This window comes from Sinohyriopsis cumingii, chromosome 12 (assembly GCF_028554795.1).
Source record: "Sinohyriopsis cumingii isolate HCF-2022 chromosome 12, ASM2855479v2, whole genome shotgun sequence".
NCBI classification, from domain to species: domain Eukaryota; kingdom Metazoa; phylum Mollusca; class Bivalvia; order Unionida; family Unionidae; genus Sinohyriopsis; species Sinohyriopsis cumingii.
This window is the reverse complement of record NC_142972.1, coordinates 9,337,595-9,357,236: the sequence shown is the minus strand read 5'-3', so window position 1 is coordinate 9,357,236 and position 19,642 is coordinate 9,337,595.

Genomic DNA, 19,642 nt, shown 5'->3' with positions numbered 1-19,642 from the left:
AAAATAAAAACAGTGCTAGATCATTAGATAAATGTTAAGATAAAAGAAAGTGATACATCGTTTGATACACGTTAAAATGACAAATACTTGGTAGATCATTAGATACACGTTAAAATGACAAATACTTGGTACATCATTTGATACACGTTAAAATGACAAATACTTGGTAGATCATTTGATACACGTTAAAATGACAAATACTTGGTACATCATTTGATACACGTTAAAATGACAAATACTTGGTAGATCATTAGATACACGTTAAAATGACAAATACTTGGTACATCATTTGATACACGTTAAAATGACAAATACTTGGTACATCATTTGATACACGTTAAAATGACAAATACTTGGTAGATCATTAGATACACGTTAAAATGACAAATACTTGGTACATCATTAGATACACGTTAAAATGACAAATACTTGGTAGATCATTAGATACACGTTAAAATGACAAATACTTGGTAGATCATTTGATACACGTTAAAATGACAAATACTTGGTAGATCATTTGATACACGTTAAAATGACAAATACTTGGTAGATCATTTGATACACGTTAAAATGACAAATACTTGGTAGATCATTAGATACACGTTAAAATGACAAATACTTGGTAGATCGTTTGATACACGTTAAAATGACAAATACTTGGTAGATCATTTGATACACGTTAAAATGACAAATACTTGGTAGATCATTAGATACACGTTAAAATGACAAATACTTGGTAGATCATTAGATACACGTTAAAATGACAAATACTTGGTAGATCATTTGATACACGTTAAAATGACAAATACTTGGTAGATCATTAGATACACGTTAAAATGACAAATACTTGGTAGATCATTTGATACACTTTAAAACCAAAAAATAGTGGTAGATCATTTGATACATTTTAAAACCAAAAAATAGTGGTAGATCATTTGATACACTTTAAAACCAAAAAATAGTGGTAGATCATTTGATACACGTTAAAATGACAAATACTTGGTAGATCATTTGATACACTTTAAAATGACAAATACTTGGTAGATCATTAGATACACGTTAAAATGACAAATGCTTGGTAGATCATTAGATACACGTTAAAATGACAAATACTTGGTACATCATTAGATACACGTTAAAATGACAAATACTTGGTAGATCATTAGATACACGTTAAAATGACAAATACTTGGTAGATCATTAGATACACATTAAAATGACAAATACTTGGTAGATCATTAGATACACGTTAAAATGACAAATACTTGGTAGATCATTAGATACACGTTAAAATGACAAATACTTGGTAGATCATTAGATACACGTTAAAATGACAAATACTTGGTAGATCATTTGATACACGTTAAAATGACAAATACTTGGTAGATCATTTGATACACATTAAAATGACAAATACTTGGTAGATCATTAGATACACGTTAAAATGACAAATACTTAGTAGATCATTTGATACACGTTAAAATGACAAATACTTGGTAGATCATTAGATACACGTTAAAATGACAAATACTTGGTAGATCATTTGATACACTTTAAAACCAAAAAATAGTGGTAGATCATTTGATACATTTTAAAACCAAAAAATAGTGGTAGATCATTTGATACACTTTAAAACCAAAAAATAGTGGTAGATCATTTGATACACGTTAAAATGACAAATACTTGGTAGATCATTTGATACACTTTAAAACCAAAAAATAGTGGTAGATCAACAAATGCACACCATGATATAATCATAAGCACACAGACATTACATAAATAAAAATTCACAAGATTTCTGTTTTAATATCCATATGTTACATTGATTTAATTTATATTTGATTTAATTTGTCTTGATTTAATTTGATTGTTTGTGGGTTTTGGAATATTTTTTATTTTCTTTACATGTAGTGTAATGTAATTTTGTTTACGAGGAATTTGATATTTTACAGAAAATTCAGTTTGTTGTTGTTGTTGTTGTGGGGTTTAATGCCATTTTTCAGCACACGATAGGCTATACATGGCGGCCAGTATTAATGGTGGAGGAAGAACCCGGGAAAACCCCGGAAAGAACCACCGACCCTCGAGAAGCTACTGGCAAGCTTTCTCACATACCCACATTGGCTGAATCTTAGACTTGAACCGCCGCAGACAGAGGTGAGATGGCAGTGATCCGTAACGAAGAGCGCTTTAGACCACTCGGCCACTCGGGGCCCCGAAAATTCAGTTTGAACTGAATAGTTCCTTAAATACCTAATAATAGAAACACTTGTTTCTATTTTTGACATAGTTCCTGGCCTTGATTGAGGGTAAAGTAAACAACTTTTCTAGGAGTAAAATGATTGGTTCTTATCAAGGTCATACAGGAGTTATGTGACTTTTACATGTAAACATGATCATGTCATCCTCTATTTCGCAATATATTTCACAATTAGGCATTTCCGAAATTGCGAAATACTAAGTATTAATAATGATGTTTGGAGAGAGATCGATCTCAGAGTCTGGGCTTTTAAACGCTTAATGTCAAGTTGTTTTCTTCTGTTGTGACCAGCATTGAAGATTTGAGTTTTTGAGTTATATGTTAATTTTTCTTCAGAGTATTTGGACTCAAGAAAATTAATTCATTTGTCTGGAAATATGATTGTATTCATACAGAACTCTTGAACAAGGACTTTTCTTAAAAATGTTATTTGGATCTACAAGACTGGAGGATAAATTATTGTATTTGTACAAGGAAATGTAGATGTCAACACAGTACAGGCTACACCATATGTCATCACCTTCCATCTTGGATTCTTCATTGGAACGTGAACTTGGAATCATTAGAACATTTCAATATTAGGACTTCAAATATTTTATTTGTGGATTATTCTTGTATTATTTTTGGATTTGATTCTGGAAACCGTAAGTTGTTTTCACTCTTTCTTGTGTTACTGTTTATTCTAGCCTAAACACGTAACATCATAACAGTGTTCACTTGTATTTTCTGACTTTCTGCTATCAGTAACTCATTGGAGTATTGTAGAGGCTGAGTGTGCTTCTTTTAATAGTTCATTTGGAGTATTGTAGAGGCTGAGATTCCCACTTTCATTAGTTCATTGGAGTATTGTAGAGGCTGAGATTCCCACTTTTCATTAGTTCATTGGAGTTTTGTAGAGGCTGAGTTTGCTGCCTTCAGTAGCTCATTGGAGTGTTGTAGAGGCTGAGTTTGCTGCCTTCAGTAGTTCATTTGGAGTATTGTAGAGGCTGAGTTTGCTGCTTTCAGTAGTTCATTGGAGTATTGTAGAGGCTGAGTTTGCTGCCTTCAGTAGTTCATTGGAGTGTTGTAGAGGCTGAGTTTGCTGCTTTTAGTAGTTCTTTGGAGTATTGTAGAGGCTGAGTTTACTTCTCAGTAGTTCATTGGAGTATTGTAGAGGCTGAGTTTGCTGATTTCAGTAGTTCATTGGAGTATTGTAGAGGCTAAATTTGCTGCTTTCAGTAGTTCATTGGAGTGTTGTAGAGGCTGAGTTTGCTGCCTTCAGTAGTTCATTGGAGTATTGTAGAGGCTGAGATTCCCACTTTTCATTAGTTCATTGGAGTGTTGTAGAGACTGAGTTTGCTGCTTTCAGTAGTTCATTGGAGTGTTGTAGAGGCTGAGTTTGCTGCCTTCAGTAGTTCATTGGAGTATTGTAGAGGCTGAGATTCCCACTTTTCATTAGGTCATTGGAGTGTTGTAGAGACTGAGTTTGCTGCTTTCAGTAGTTCATTGGAGTGTTGTGGAGGCTGAGTTTGCTGCTTTCAGTAGTTCATTGGAGTATTGTATAGGCTGAGATTCCCACTTTCATTAGTTCATTGGAGTATTGTAGAGGCTGAGTTTGCTGCTTTCATTAGTTCATTGAAGTATTGTAGAGGCTAAGTTTGCTGCCTTCACTAGTTCATTGGAGTGTTGTAGAGGCTGAGTTCGCTGCTTTCAGTAGTTCACTGGAGTATTGCAGAGGCTGAGTTTGCTGCTTTCAGTAGTTCGTTGGAGAGTGTGAAGAGATACAAGTATCATTGCTATTCATCTTTGCACTCAATAGAAACTAGATGGTACATTCATTAGAGAGTTCCTCTCAAATAAGATCTAACAGCAACATAAAACACGTCTGCAGACTTACAACAGGAATACAATCACTGTGAATGACTCCAAAAATTGTAATGAATCTTATTGCTTAATTTTCTCCTCATTTACACCGTATATTGCGATTGTACTTCGTAAGACCCCATGTGACAGCATACACTGTTGATTTTGCATCAAATTGGCCATATTCATGTGACCTGGCGCAACCAATGGGGAAGCTAAAGAATTATTCTCGAAACATCCATATCTCATCAGTCGCTGAGAAACTACGCCATTTTAAGTGTTATTATTAAAATTATTATCAATAATAGTCGTCACATATATAAACATCTATTTATAGATCCTATGCAATTTGTGTTCTTAAAAGAACTAGGTCATGCACACAATTTATAACAAAATATATTCTATACAGTTTACAACCATGAATAAAAATTACGAAAATTAAATAAAATCATGTACCAGGAGTTACCAAAATATAGATATACATAACACTTGAAAAGTCCTTTTATTTTAGGGATTGCCTTAAAACTCTTTTAAAATTGGTCTTTTCATTAAAAAATATCTTCGAATTTGTAGAGAAAAACCTTGAAATTTCGCAAAATAAATGAATTTGTCTGTGGGAATACAAAACTTTACAATTTCTTAAAATATGATACGTTTTCAATTAAGACAAGTCATTGAAGAAAACACTACATAGGTTTATACAAGCCATGGAAAAGTAGACCTTACATTCCAATACCAATTTGTGTTTAATTTTACAGAAATATTAGGTGACATTCATGCTAATGCACCTTTTTTGCACTCATTAATTAGCACACATGCAATCCTTTAACAATTAGTAGAATTTTGAATACTTCTACTGCCCAACCAGGTCTTGTAAAAAATACACATTATTTAAATTTTAACAATCAGATTTTAGTACAATTTTGCCTTGAAAGCAGGAATATTTTTTAGTCTGTGTATCAGTCATAAACTAAACTGGAATTGTAATGATTGTTTAGATCGTATCTAAAAGTATCGCAGAATTTGAACCATAATGTCATTACCTGCTGGAAGAGTTCTTATCATCTTACTCCACAGTGTATCAATGTGATATCCATTGAATGATTTATTTTGCATTTTAGCAAGAGAAGTTTTGAAATACGCCAGTCCCTTTTGGCTTTGGACTTAGCAGTGTTTGCTAGTACTTAACAGGCTTGAGGCACTGCTGATTTCGTCTATGTTATTGTGTTTATCATGCATTGACTGTTCTGTTGGAATGGGTTTTTCATATGCTTAATTTGAAAATGAGATCTGTTAGATTTTTTATGTCCTCTTGCTCCGCTCCTACAAGTGCCATTGCTGCTGAACATACCATCACGTGATACTGGCCAATCTAGCCACTTATGCTATGATAGACGTTCATTAATCACATTACATAACCAGTTCTCGGCCTTCCGTATTGCATTATGCACTAGACTAAACTACCTTCGACTACATTAAAATTCACTTTATTGTAAATGGGAGTTTTAAAAAAAAAAAAACATTCATTGTGTCCAGATTCGAAAGGGAAGAAAAGTTCCAGTGATCTTCCATTCACCCTTTCGCTCAGTTATTTGAAAACTACACTGAAAATTTCAACAATTTAATTCAAGTGCCTCTTCAACCCTTTCGCCTGAGTCAGCTTTATCAATGGTCATGATATCCTCTACGTCTGAGTCAACTTTATCAATGGTCATGCTACTGACATCTTTCTCCTGACAGAAAGATGGCTAAAAATTTCAGGCTGTGAAAACCTCCTGGTTACACCATCAGGTCGTTACCTCGTCACTCCCGTAAGGGTTAAATTGATGTCATTACAAAGAACACAATACTCCACTACCGTAACTAAACTGCAAACTTCAATTTCAATCACACTTCGATTAAACTGGTTGAAGACACCCATACAATGGAACAAAGGGCAATCCATTTCTTCTGCTTCTACCATCACCCCCTAGTCAAAAAAGAACAAGCTGATTAAATCTCTCTTTTTGCAGTAGATTCCTAGCCTCCTAGTAAATGGAAATTTGATAGGTGAAACATCTTTGCCCGGTCATTGGTGCTGATCTTTTCTTCTTTCCATCCGTCTCCAAGCTGCCTTTTAGCTCTTGGAGGACCTTGCCATACCTCCATCTGCAGTGTTAGTGAAAAATGGCATGCTGACAGGATGTACACTAGGCTACCTCAGACAGGACATGCAGGATTCTTAATGAGTCAAGTTTGTTGGAAATGGCAAAATATCATACGTTGACTTCAATGCATGCAGCAGTGATCTTTATTTCCTGCGAGTGCTTCAGCATCTGAAGTCTCCTTGCTTTGTCTACCTTATATTATTCCAACATTTTTTACCATGGTTGCCGGAGTATTCCAACTACTGTGAATGATGGTGACACTCCAAGCCTTGTGAGCAGACACTGCTAATTGTTCTCTCGAAGGTCTCCACAGTTTTTGCATCACCTGCCTGACCAGTCTAGGCAGAAGTTTATACTGGTACATAGATGCCTTGAATTTCCCAGGACATCCTGGGTTGTCAATCTTTCACACCTCTTCTTCTGCCTTGTTCTTTAGTCGTTCAGTGCCTTTTCTGTTTATCAACATCACATCAAACCACTTGCCAAGATACTTGATAGGATTATCCAGAATCGATGGGATCTCTTCATCTTCAATCTTCATCACAAACTGGGAAGTGACCCGACCGTTTCTTATCATAAACTCCTGCCCATAATAGTTTCATCAAATGATGTAAACGCACCATCTTATCTGGACATGTGTGTCAGAGGTGACTGTCAGGACATCTATGAATCCCTTGTTGGTTGGTATGTATATCTCTGACATTGTTTTCAGCCCTCTTGACTCTGTTCTGCTGCTTCGATTATGAGTTTCATGCCCATGACAAATAGTACAACAGAGATGATACAGCCTGTGATGATCCCTCTTTCCAGCGTGTTCCATGAAGTGGCGAAATTCTCTTCCGTAAATCGTAGCTGGATGTTGCTGCCATGTCTTCTAATTAACTGCTGTACAGTCTCTACTATATGATAATGGTCATGAGTTAATTCAACGAGTTTGTGGGGTATTGAACTATAAGCACGTGCAAGATCCAACCATTCAATTGTAAAATCTTGCCATCTTGAATCATGGCTGTTTCACTGATGAGTTGACTTGTGGCATTTGTGTATTTTATATACTCATAACTACGGAGACTCCTCCTTGATTAACTAATGTACTTATCATGTGCATGGTTATTCTCATTGCCAAAACCAAGAATATCTTTCCTTCCACGCTCAATAGAGATACCGTCCGGAAATGATTGATATCTTAGGACTCTTTCTCCTTTGGTAATAAGCAGTAATCATCATGCTGCAAACACGCCGGGTTCCTTCCTTTTTTCCATATCACTAGCGTAAGTCCCCCACGTGCATCTAAATAGCATAGGATACATCTTGTACATTTTCTAGGGGCCGATGTAGATCTAGCATTCCTTATGACATTATATACTTCTTTCCAGGTGTAAACTCCACCGTTTCTAGGGCACAAGATGGTGACTCTACAGATAGGATGATCGGACACTTGCCCAGATCATATTTTCTATTCTACCAAGATGAGATGATGTCGATTGTGGAGGTTCACGATAAGGGTCGCCATCCTGCATGACTCTATTCTCCTTAATTGATGAATTGCAGACCCTTGCATTCTTGCACAGTTCTCACCAAGGCATCTATCCTGCAAAACCACGCCTGTCAATGTCCATTGAACTAGCTGTTTTGTCATTGTTAAGTCCAATGCCTTGAACCTTTGACACCCACTTGAAAGTCTTTGGGGATGTTTATCATCTTTATATGTTACGCGTTTAGGCTCGAATAGACGGAAACACAAGAAAGAATGAAAACAAAAGCTATGAAAAATATAAAAATAATTTATTTTCCTGGAACAATACTGTAAAAATGAAAAAATAGGAGAACTTACGGTTTCCAGAATCAAATCCAAAAATAATACAAGAATAATCCACGAATAAAATTTTTGAAGTCCTAATATTGAAATGTTCTAATGATTACATGTCCCGATGAAGAATCCAAGATAGAAGGCGATGACGCATGCTGTAGCCTATACTGTGTTGACATCTACAGTTCCTTGTACAAACATAATAATTATTCCTCCAGTCTTTGAAATCCAAATAAATTTTTTAAAGAAAATTCCTTGTTCAAGAATTCTATATGAATACAATAATATTTACAGAGAAACGAATTAATCTTCTAGAATCCAAGTAATCAGATGAATAATTAACATATAACTCAAAAACTCAAAACTTCAATTCTGGTCACAACAGAAGAAAACAACTTGACATCAAGTGTTTAAAAGCCCGAACAGCAGAGAGGGCGAACAAGCTCTAATTGGTTCACTCTCCATTTCGCAAAATAAGCCGTCCTGGAAAAATTGCAAACCACCCCCCCACCCAAAAAAAAAAAAATCGTGATTGTCTCAGTACCAGTATGAGACAAACCTGTCGACTTACCCAGCCTATCGCTGATGAGTTTTTCTAATCGCGAAAAATCTCAGGAAAATACGCGATCACGTCTGTGTCAAGTTGGAGGTAGCGCCCTCTCTGCTGCTATTATCCAAAAATTGTATCAAGACCGACTCTGTATCGTGTTCGAGGATCATGTAAATTTATCGTGATAAATCCATGCGGGGATAACTGAGCCCGACTAAATGAATTTCTAAACTGGTTTATGTCCATATCACCGCTGCACCAGGTCTGATGAATATTTCTCAACGTGTGTGTATCAGCTCCGTTAAATACAGCAAGAATATTACAATTATCCCTGATCACTTTTGGTATTTGTGTATATCGCTGGGTTACATAAATCACATGTGTTTTTGTGTGTACCTCGAGAAAATATCCTAGCTGGATTTGATTGTCTATCAAGCATTACATCATCGTACACGACTAAATTGTTAACAAATCCATCAAGATCGTCTACAGACGGCGCTTCATCAATATCAGTGATAAACTCGATAACATCATCGCCGCTTTTTTTTATAACGATTTTGCATTTTCATTAAAATCTTTAATTACATCATAGCACCGCTATTCATCTACAGACGGAGCTATCAAATACAACTTATCCCATTTTAACCATCTCAGTATCAAATTAAGTAACAGTTGCGTCTTGTCACTTCCAGATGGTCCTATAATAATCAAACGAACAGAATTTGGTGGTGCAGCTTGATGCTTGAGCGGATCTTGTTTTCTTGTCGCAGAAAAATCAATTATATATATATATATATATATATATATATATATATATATATATATATATATATATATATATATATATATATATATATATATATAAAGAATATGGATTTATATTGTGTGAAATGAAGGGCCCGTAGCCCAACAAATGATCTAACAACTATTACAACAAACAATAACAGATCAGCGGTTACGGGTAAATGTGAACGATGTGGAACAAAGAAATATAAATGTATTCCCTCACAGTCAAAGTCAGATAATATTATATTAAAAAAACGAGGAGGTGATATTGCAGCAAAATGAACAAAATTACCAGGGACTCCGTGGGCTAAATACCCATGAGAAAAACATCTTCCAGGATATAATTACTGTGGCCCTGGAACACGACTTGATATCAGACTTGACAACCAAGACCAACGAAAACGAGGTGAATATCCGATGAACGCTATTCATAAAGCGTGTCATGCTCATGATGTAGCTTATAAAAGTAAAGATCTACAGCATAGACATATAGCAGATGTAAAATTTTATCCATGCCCTAAATTCCATTATGAATAAATCTTTCAAGCAATCATTGGCTAATGGTTAGTAAGATCCGCAATGAAAGGTAAATTAGCGCTAGGTGCTGATAATTAATTATAAATGGAATCGAGTTATTATTCCCCAAGAGGATAATGGAAAAGTAACACAGCGATTAGTGAACTCGCCGGAGCAGCAAAGGTTACACGTGTTACTGCTAAAAAAAACGGTTATCCCGACAGGCAATATGGCAAATTTAACAGCCACCACCTAAACATGTTCACTTTGCATATTTTGATGTTAGTGTTCCTAATGAAGTTCATCAGGCTGATATTTTATTTTTACCACAATATACTATTAAAATTGGCAGACGTCAAATAACATATAAATACGCGTTTACTGTCGTTGATGTTGCAAGTAAATATAAAGAAGCGGAGACGTTATCAACAAAGACAGCAACTGAAGTAGCTTCTGCGTTTAAACGAATTTGTCAATGTGGACCCTTGCAATGGCCACAGCTGTTACAAGTTGATCCTGGCAAAGAATTTCAGGGTGCATTATCATCGCTGATGAAACAACATAACGTCACCATCAGACGAGGACATACTGCAATTCACTGTGATGAGGCAATTGTTGAACGATTTAATCGAACACTTGCTGAGCGGTTATCTGGATATCAATACGCAAAGGAATTCATTCAAGACAAGAGATCACACGAATGGGTTGCAAGATTACCAAGTGTGATAGCCGAGCTAAATAATGAAGTAATTTGAACAACTGCTTCGAAGTTCGTTAATGCAATCAAGCGAGCGTATAACAATACAACGACGTGATTTTTCAACACAGCCAGTGCTGGGCAATGACACTGTGAGATATTTATATGAGCCCGATGAACTTGAAGGTGATAAAATAGAGCAACTGATCCTATTTGGAGCATCACGACGCACAAGATATCTAACAAAGTAAGATCCACGGGTAGACCTGCAATCTACAGACTGGATGCAACTGCTCCTCAGCGTAGACGTGAACAATAACAAGTAATTCCCGAAGACACACAATTACCACCGCGATCACTTAACTAGCGCCAAGGATGCTAGCACCCCGACGTCGATTACATTCAACATCGTATTTTCTCGTGTATGACGTCGGCTATTATCTTTTCTGTCCACGGTAAATTGTCTTGGATTATTACTCGAGTACTGTCATAACATTATACAATTACAGCTCGCACAGTGATTATTCTGCTGATACTTTAGCGCTATCATAAATTCAATGTCGAGATCAAAATCGCGTTTTATTTTTTTGTCACTTTGTTTATAAGCAGCTATTTTTTTTTTCTTATTGTCAATATCATTATTGATCACTGACTCGTCCAAGACGATTCTCCTCAGCTGAGATATTCTTCTGACTCTTAACACTGCGAGATAAACCAAGTTTGACCATTCGATACGATCATCAACGATCCAAACAACTGTATCAGAGATAGTTAATCCTTGAGATGAGTGAATCGTCATTGCGTATCCTAGCATCCACGGAGATTTATCCAACGATAACGCATCCTGGACAACACTGAGATCAACTGAGGCAATATCATTTAATACGAGATTTTGTTTCCTTGACTCTGTCAAGGGTCCTGGTATATTAACGTCGATATTCTGTCTCGCGTATCAGCTGGTCTATAACACAACGGTACTGGCAACATTGGAAATTTGTTCTTGTGTAACTGAAATAACTGCTGTTGAAGTGTGTCTCTGACTATTTTTCTACATGCCACTATCAAATCGTTTGGTCTCCACGTATCCCAAAATTCGTTCAAGGAAGTTTCTGGAATTATTTTACGCGCTATTTCACATTGAATTTTGTGTTCGGTTGTAGTCTGATTAATTTTTTTAATTCTCTTAATTCTACATCAAGAGATATATGATCATCGGTTATTTCTTCAACGTAGTCTACAAAATTCTTCAACCAATCGTGTGGAGATGGTCCAACAAACGGAGATGGTTGACCGTGATCGCCGCACATTATCATAGCTGTATTTTTCAATAACAACCAATCCAGAAATGTTTTTAATATTTCCAACGACACTGTGCACACTTCATCCCAAATGACGATCTTTGGAATATATTTCTCTCCCATTCGATCGGGAGTCCATGTGCCACCGCTGTATTTGAAGAAAATGTGATAAGTATAAGAATTGACTCCTCGTTGTTTCATCTCCCTGGCAAGTCTGTGTGTTGGTGTTAGCACAATCATATCATCGTGTTTCTGTAGAAATAATTCGATTACCCGAGTTGTCTTACCAGAACCCCCCAGTCCGTTCAAATAAAAGGTTTTGTGTCTGGATACTGGATCATACATGGATGGCTCCGACGACAATTCTGATATCTGATCGCTGCGATAACTATCTTTAACCGCAACATCCGCGGATTCACAATAATTATGCACCATTTCTTGTTTTTTCTCCACGAACTCCATAATACATTAGTGTTTGTAAAACGAGCCAGTAATTCTAAATAATTTTTATCGATATAGAATGAACCCCTTGCAACTCTAACTGCAGTGTCAGGAAATCTATTTAGCATCGATAGCAAAGTTATAGAAACATAAGCAAGATCTTAGATGTGTATACTGAGGAGATTCTCCATCAGTGTAACTAACAATTGTGCCCAACTTTTTCCCGTCAGACAAGTAAACGTTTCTCAGGTCACAAAATATTTTTCTCGCAGCGGCATCAGCAATTATAAAATCTAACTCAGCACCATCCATAATCAATCTTGCACAATGCCGTTTATGATCATATGCTCCACCTTTAGTAAATTTACCGATTATTCTTCTACCGAGATCTTTTGCGGTTTTTTCGCTGTTGCTGAGTTTACTCTTAAGAATATAAGAAGCATCATCGACGATGGCATCAACAGGAGTATTTGGATATTCCTGCTTATAGTCTTCGATGACCTCATCTACACTGATACGCTCCGGTGTTGGTAACCAAACCAAAGTCTGCTTCCGATATGATAAAATTGCTTCACTGACAACCAACGATATCAATACGCTACTGTCAAGCATATATAGTAATAACACTATTGGCGCCCGCGTTTTTCCGAGACGTGTTTATCAAACCAAACATAACAACACAGATGAAGATTTTTAGCGAATTCAAACGGCACTACACGAGCAAATCCTGTCAGATCAAAATTGGGTAATGGGCCATTAATCGCCACTCGTGTCATCTCATTTGTAGGATGTCCGAATCTTTTAAAATATCCAGCACACTCGCCCATCCCAAGAAAACTTACTGGATGACAGGCGACCATATCCACCGAAATGACATCCTTGTGGTTATATTCGGTATTCCACAAACCGCCATGTCCATATTCGATATAACTTAACTGAACATCTTCGAGGAACTCAGTGCGTGTTGGTCTCCATGAATTTTTCTCTCTCGCGGAGTGGTCAGCAACTGACGGAACTGTAAAACAATTAGTTAATAATTGCTCAGTATTTTCTGAATATCTCTGTGCGAGTTTTCTCATTGCGCGTTGGAGAGATTCTTTACGATATAAATCGCCGTTAGGTCTTACAAATTGATCGTATTCTCCATCTTCGGAACTCTTAAACAATCACAATGACAAGGGCTCGTTTTTACTTATCTGTTTAATAAAATCAAACATATTTTCCCCAGAGTGAAATCTCTTACTATGACAGCAGTTTTTCCATCAGCAATGACAGGATCACGTTTGTCACGGATAATCCACGTATCGGAATCTGTTAGCACAATAAATTTTATTCTGAAAAGATATTTCTGATTAAGGTAACCGATAATCGTTTTCGCCCGCGCATCTTTCATTGTAGTATCAATGACAGAGTCCTTGGCAGAGTGATCGCGTACAATTTTGAATGTCGACCACACGTGAGATGCTCCATAATTACGAAATTCTTTTTTGGCATCTCTGATAATATTAATCAGATCAGTCAGAGCTCGCATCCGGGAGTCAGGGGTTAGTCATTCAAAATCAAATCTAGAAGCTTTCCAAGATTTGGTTGCAGATAATCTCTCAAACTCATCCATATTATATTTCAGACAAGTATTTAAATAAAAATGTTATATATAATGAATCGGTGCAAATGGCTTATGATGGGATCTGCAACTCCATGTGGCAAATCATGTGTAAACGAATTCTGCGGGCAACATTCACGTGTTCGTAATGGTAGTTTAGGCCCAAAGCCTTGCCTACGGTGCGGTGTCGGAGTGCGAAGACAAACACAGCTATGTGTGCAGTGCGGTCGTAAACGGTATAGAGAACTGAAACGTTATTATGATAAAAAAAATAATGACAGTGACAGAGCTATAGAGTGTGGAGAAGATTATCTAACTTTTCAGATAAATTATAATTTAGACAAATACATTAGATATAAATGGAGCAAACAGAATTTGTCAGACTCCTAGCATTAAGAATTTTGAAGCGTCTCGTGATAGCGTAGTCAGAAATTGTTGGTTAAAAACCCAGTTGGTGTTGTTGATAATGATGGTTATCTTAGATTTACCGCTGGGGGAAAGAAGTATCACAATCATAGGTTCATATTCGAATGTTTCTTTGGAGAGATAAAAGAAGGTCTTATGATCGATTATATTGTCGGAACAATTCCCTACATAACCTTCAGGCTATTACACAAAGTGAGAATTCTGCACGAGGAGGGACCGGGAAATTCATAAAGATTCCTAGAGCGAGATGATATTTCAGTCAATGAATTCAGCTGGCAAGTATTTTGGTATCTGTATGCCTTCAGTCAAACGTGTTGCAGATAAAATAAACAAATCCGCATTCTCTAAAAAATAGAAACAAAAAATCATTTTCCAGTATCATTAAGAGAGATAACCGTGTGGTATTTACTACTTATTTATTTATTTTTGTCAAAAATTCCCATTTTTATACAACTTCTTTTTCGACCTGAAAAAAGGGAGATAATTCTGTAACATAGCTTTCTCCGTAGTTGTAGACGTAATTAACTATCTACGTCGTAATTAATTAATTAACTATCTACGTCGTAATTAATTAATAATCTACGTCGTAATAAATAACATAGAAGGATATTCATGGCTTCTAACTTACTAATAGAAAAAATAACTGCGGTTACACATTGCACAACAGTGACGTATTTTTTAGACCCGTGCAGAATTATATACAGTGGATTTTTTCTTTTATTTGATCAAACAATCGGAGGTATCGACTAATTAACTGCTATTTTATCAGTTTAGAATGAGTGATTTTACTCAGTACGGTCTGTATTACACTTCTCATAGGGTAACTTCATAATAATTTTTAAATTATATACCAGTAAAGTTTCCAAGAGGACGGGTGGCTTCGCTTTCGCATCCGTCAGGTTTGAAACGCACAGCATCACTTTCCATGATAGGGGTAGTGAGAACAAAGTTCCCATGATGCTTTACGGCATCACTAAGGTCACAACGTACAGCATCGCTCCCATCGGAAGACTCACAATCGCACTCGTCTGCGAACTCCGTTACGCAATTACAATGGTAACCGCATGGACACTTGCAGTTTCCTTCCGGACATTTTCCATCGCAATGCATGGGTCTTATCCATCCAATATTAGTCACACTAGGGGAAGGGAAAACTTTTTTACAATCCCCAAACTGGATATGTCTCTTTGAAATGATTCATCTTGTTCGCTTGGTCTTGGTAGTCACAATGAACTATCGATCTTGGACGTTGTCCCTTTTTATATACAGACCAATACCGACGTGTCCATACGGCGACGTAAAGTGATTGGGAAGTCGAACTCGCTTCTGGTACACGATTTGATAGACTTTTTCCAAGGGTTGACTAACGATGTGGTGAGTGGGTAAACGTACAAACTTGTTCGGCTGATAGGTGGTCACTTTAAAGTGTTCATCTTTTCCAGACTGCAAGGCTTCTTTCAATACGACAAAGTTCACCACTCGACTGGTACGATGATTCAGAGTCAATCCTTTCACTTCGTGTGCACTTCACCTTAGCCGTAATTTTTAGGACCGCCACTCGCGAAACTTAGAATCATGTCGTCGGGGTGCTCGTCTGTCCAGGCTCCTAAACGGTCTCCTTCGATGTCAGGGTGATGTTGACCCGTGCGCTCGATGTTTGATGCAACTGTCTGTGTCAAAGTACAGGACGCGTTCCTCTAACAGTTCTAAAGCTTCGTACAATTGTAGGTGTGCATGAGCTTTCACGTAAGCCGCAATGACGACATTTCCAAATTCGTCGGCTTCTACAAAGTCCAGATCTTCTTCGTAATTCACGAAGATCATATCCTCACGAACGACGTCCACGTGTTTGATATATTTGGTTTTGTCGTGAATCATCTGAAAGTAGCGGGAAGGTTCTGTCAAATATTCCGTCTTGGGTAAACACGGTCGTTGTGCCATTTTACCCCACAAGCAATTTAACATCACTTTGGCAAACGAACGCCTGCCTTCGTTTTTCTCGATGTGGTCTAAAGTAAGGCCTTCTTGTGCCCAATATTTCTCTTTGAATGTATTTTCGTCTTCGGAAGTGTGCCACCAGGAAGGATAGCCACTGTCTTCTTGTCCTCTTGGCTCCACGTCTTGTCGATGGGGTCTAACATCCATTGAGCGAAATCGGCTAGCATGTTCGGGCCCCGAATTTTTTTCTCACGTCCTCCAGGAATCTTAGTAAAGTGAGGGCAATGACTGAAGATAGGTTCTTGAATGCACTTCTCGCATGCTCGATGAGCCACACAGAAATTAGGAATGTAATACCGGCCTCTTGCATGCATTCGAAATCGAAAAATATGAAATTGCCTTTCTTCTTGTGACCATCCTTTCTCTTGTTGGGGTTGGTACTTTTGCATGTGGCATTCATGTTCCAGGTCCACGATGTGATGACAAATGTGACATTTTTTCTTTCCTCGACATACGTGTGCTTTGGCAATATTGGTACATAGGCCTTGACCATACGTAGAGCACATTCTCAGGAGTTGACAAGCGCATTTCTTCTGTGAACCTTGTGACTTCAAATGTTGTTGGTAACAGGCAGGACTGACAAACGTGCGCAGACAAGCTGGACGATGCACTCGTTCTTGTCCTTTGTCCAGACGGGGTGAGAGGCCAAACATCCTGAGCATTTCGATCCACAATGCTTGTGTTGCTCTCGATTGTTATAGCCATAGTCACATTTTTCACAATAATAACCGTATCTCAGGAATCCAAGGACACTGGTAATGGTTTCGAAATGTTCATCGTGATGATAGAGGTGAATGTATTTTCCATCCTTAAAGTCTTTCTCTCGAAACAACAGAGGCCCGCGCACTTCTTGAGGGTACACTTTCAAGGTGTAGCGTGGAGTTAGGATATCTTGCAATTTTTGAAATTCTGGAATGCCACAGGGTGTCTTTGGATAGACCTGCTTTTTGTAACAGGAGTTCTGCTTCATTTCGTTGTTTGGCTCGGTCGGATTGTTGAATATTTTTCCAGCCTCTTTTCCATTCTGCCGTGTTGTTCTTGTTGGCATAGGTTCGTCCCACCACGATAGCCCTGGCTAAACACATCTAGTCTTCAGGATTGTGAATTTGGACGAGGCTCTTTTTGGTTCTGCGAAGGTCGTTCACCAATAACACCTTTTTTCGTTGTCCGGTCCCTTGAGGAGGAGTGACGTCGGTCATGTCCAGTGTGTCTTTTGCCTCGGTGATGTCAAACTGGTCATTGGATTGTTGTACGTGTTGAATCTTGACCATGCCTTTGGAAGCGGTCAATTCTGCAGGGCTGCTAACTCGATCCAAACAGGGGATTTCAAGCCGTCGTGTTGTATGGAAAAGAATCCCACATCTCGGTGATGAACCCTTCTGCTTTCTCTAACGTTACTTCGGACTTGAAATCTTTAAACTTCACCGTGTAGGTGTAAGCCGTGGTTCTAAATTTTCTAGAGGGACGCTTTTCTGTCTCTCGAATGTATAGTACTTTTCAGGGTTGACTAAGGGTGGTGAACTTTGTTTAGAGGAAAGGTCTGGTTTGGATTCTGGTTCACTCATGTCCTCTTCAAAATCACTGGCATGAATTTGTGCCAAGACTTCAGCCATGGTACGAGGCGATAGATCACGTTTCTGCCTCTTACTTTCTTCTTCTTTCTTCTCGAACGAATTGGATCGTTTCATCTTGACTGCAAAAAGTCAAATGACTAAAGTTTAAACACCATGGGTCACTTTATATCCATGACAGACCAGCGTACATAAAAGGGTGTGTGTCTTGTCCTTCCACTATTCATTTCACTCTCAAACTGAGCAGAACGATGGAAGAGACTACACAGATTGAACTTTTCATCAGAGCTTTGCAAGGTGTCATCAGAAAATTCTCTTCAGACCAGTCGATGGACTACTCACCGTCCTTTCGAGATAAAAGTCAAGATACTTGCTACATCTGTCAGAAGAAAGGACATTGGTTTTCAGAGTGTCCAGACCGTCAAAAAAATAAACAGGGGCTAAAAGACACAAAAGTCAAGATACCTGTTATCATTGTCAAGAAAAAGGACATTGGTCTCCAGATTGCCTTAAGAAACAAAAGAAGCAAGAAGAAGAGGGAAGAGATGAAGAGGAAGAAGAGGAAGAAAGCAGAGGTCAAGAAAAAGAAACAGGAGGAAGAAAAAGAAGAGAAGAAGATGAGGATGAAGAGGAGGAAATAGCTGCGAAAGTGAAGACATTTTTAAAAAAAAGAGAGTGAAGACAGATAAAAGAAGAAGTTATGGACTTTTTAAAGTGATATGATGTGTTGTGAATTGAATTGTAAAATTTGTACCAGAATAGAAAGTCTATAAAAAGTAAGTGTCTCTTGGTTATAATTTTTAGAATAAGATTCTACACTCACTCACACACATACACACATACACACACACACACACACACACACACACACACAATGATTCACACGTACTAAAAGGGTAAGAAAGGATATTTTTTGAGTTTTAATTGATGTTGGCAAATTGAAATACTATCTCTTTCCGAGAGACATGGGTGGCCCTGAAAAGGACCTTTGGGGGTATTTGTTGGTTTAATTAACTTTAACTGCCTTAAGCCTTTGCCACGGCCAAGGCGTTCTTCTGGACTGCGTACTGTCGATGATGATGATGATTTGGTAGAAATAATTAAGGGTGGTACGGTCGGTGTTGTCACAGGGTTGGGTTGTTTAGCTCTTGAAGGTCTTTTTCTCTTCGGTCGTAATAAAGAAGTCTGATACATTTGTTTCAGACTTCTTAACTCCGCTAAAATGTCCAACAGTATCGTGACCGTTTGACTTTCACCCTCTTGTTTCTTTGCTGCTGTTTCTTGTTGTTGTTTCTTTCTTACCTCTTCTTCTTGCTGCTGTTGCTGTAGGAGAAAAGCTTGTTCTGCTTCCTTTTGCTGTTGTATAAATTTCTCCAATTCTTCTTTCTGTCTTTGTTTAAAAACCTCCACGTGCGGTAATGAAGGAGAAGATGGCGAAGGTTCCGAAACAAATTCTTGCGAAAGAAAATCCACAAAATCCCAATTTACCTCTTCTGAAAGTAACTCCGGGTTCACTTGGGTAGTCTCCACGACTGGTGCACCCCAATCCACTGTCTTCATGTTTATGCTCACCGTGTCGCATGGATTGACTGCGCACAAATAATGTGCCTCTATATAGGACATGTGACGTCACGGACTGCTTTCTTCCGATTGCACAAAGGGTGACTGAATTTTGTAACGCGTGTTTGGATTGGTCA